This window comes from Haplochromis burtoni, unplaced genomic scaffold (assembly GCF_018398535.1).
Source record: "Haplochromis burtoni strain Fernald_Lab_line unplaced genomic scaffold, NCSU_Asbu1 Contig_2362, whole genome shotgun sequence".
NCBI classification, from domain to species: Eukaryota; Metazoa; Chordata; class Actinopteri; order Cichliformes; family Cichlidae; genus Haplochromis; species Haplochromis burtoni.
In genome coordinates this window covers 9,193-10,374 of record NW_024584723.1, presented here as the reverse complement: position 1 = coordinate 10,374, position 1,182 = coordinate 9,193, and the positions used below count along the sequence as shown (strand labels likewise).

The 1,182-nt window shown below is 44.5% G+C and overlaps 1 long non-coding RNA gene across 1 annotated transcript in view; it reads left to right on the top strand.

Moving 5' to 3' along the window:
- Window positions 1-1,182, top strand: part of LOC102310042 — a 6,523-nt gene continuing 5,341 nt past the window's right edge. Inside the window, exons 1-2 of the long non-coding RNA XR_318031.3 lie at window positions 1-28; window positions 312-413. This is a non-coding gene — a long non-coding RNA (uncharacterized LOC102310042). The remainder of the gene's footprint in view (window positions 29-311; window positions 414-1,182) is intronic.

Here is a 1,182-nt window from a genome sequence, read left to right as displayed (position 1 = left end):
ACTTCAGTGGTGAACCTGGACCAACGAGGTCAGAGAGCTGAAAAGAAATAATTCTGCTCTGACATTATAATTAGTGTTGATTCTGGTTGATTTTCTTACTGTATTTGTGAGCCGAGAGGAAATGAAAATGAATTTGTAACAAAAATCAGTTTTGTTCAGTTTTCCTGTAAAAAGCTGAACTCTAAGAGGACTGTTACTGACAGGAAACAGCTGCATTACCTGCAGTCTGTGTGATCACAGACTGCAGATAATGCAGCTGAGACCATGGGATGCTCAAATGCTCTTAACTTTCATCATGTTTGTGTCTGCAGAGGTCAGAGGTCACAGTCTGCAGGGTCCAGCTGTCCGTCTGTGAGGAGTGACCGGTCCAAAGGTCAACAACCAGACATCAGTGGTGAACCTGGACCAACGAGGTCAGAGAGCTGTGATGACTCCTTTACATGTTTTGGTTTTCCTGGATATGACCTGAAACTAGGGCTGGGCGATAATAATGTAATGGCATGTGAACTGGCACTTAGCGGGCTTATGTGATTCGGTAGGAGGAGACAGATGTCTTGCTGGCGTGTCAGAGGTCCCCTTCTGCTGGTGTGTTGAACTTATGTGTTAACGTGGGAACATGTGTCCCCGCTTTCCCCTTGAACTGCCTGGAGGCGTGAGTACTATTGTTTGGATGTGCTTTTTATTTTATTGTTGGCAGCGGCCATGTTGTTTAAAGTCCCAACACCTGAGCCACTACCCAGGCCTGCATGCAATGAGGTGTTTGTTCACACCAGTGACTGTAGAAAACATGGACGACGTGACAGCTCCCCAAAAATGAAGCAAAAACATCTCTATCGCCCCCTGGTGTCTGGCTGCAGTATTGGTCATAAACCCCGCCTCCTCCATGTTAGCGGATAGGACTGGGGTCAGACTAAAATAAATTAATTCTCCTCAGATAATTTTTTTCCAAAGATTCTTTCTTTTGTTTTCAATAGTTCTCATCACGCTGATTGATGTCCAAGGGGTCTCCTCTCCCATAAGTTTGATTCTAATTCCTACCGCGGTGATGTTAAATTGGGGTGTAACCAGGGCTGGGCGATATGGCCTAAAATCCATATCGCGATATAATTTGAAGCACGTGCGGTAACGATATATATCGCGATATGTTCTTTTCTTCTGTATAACGTATTTTCCACACTATAA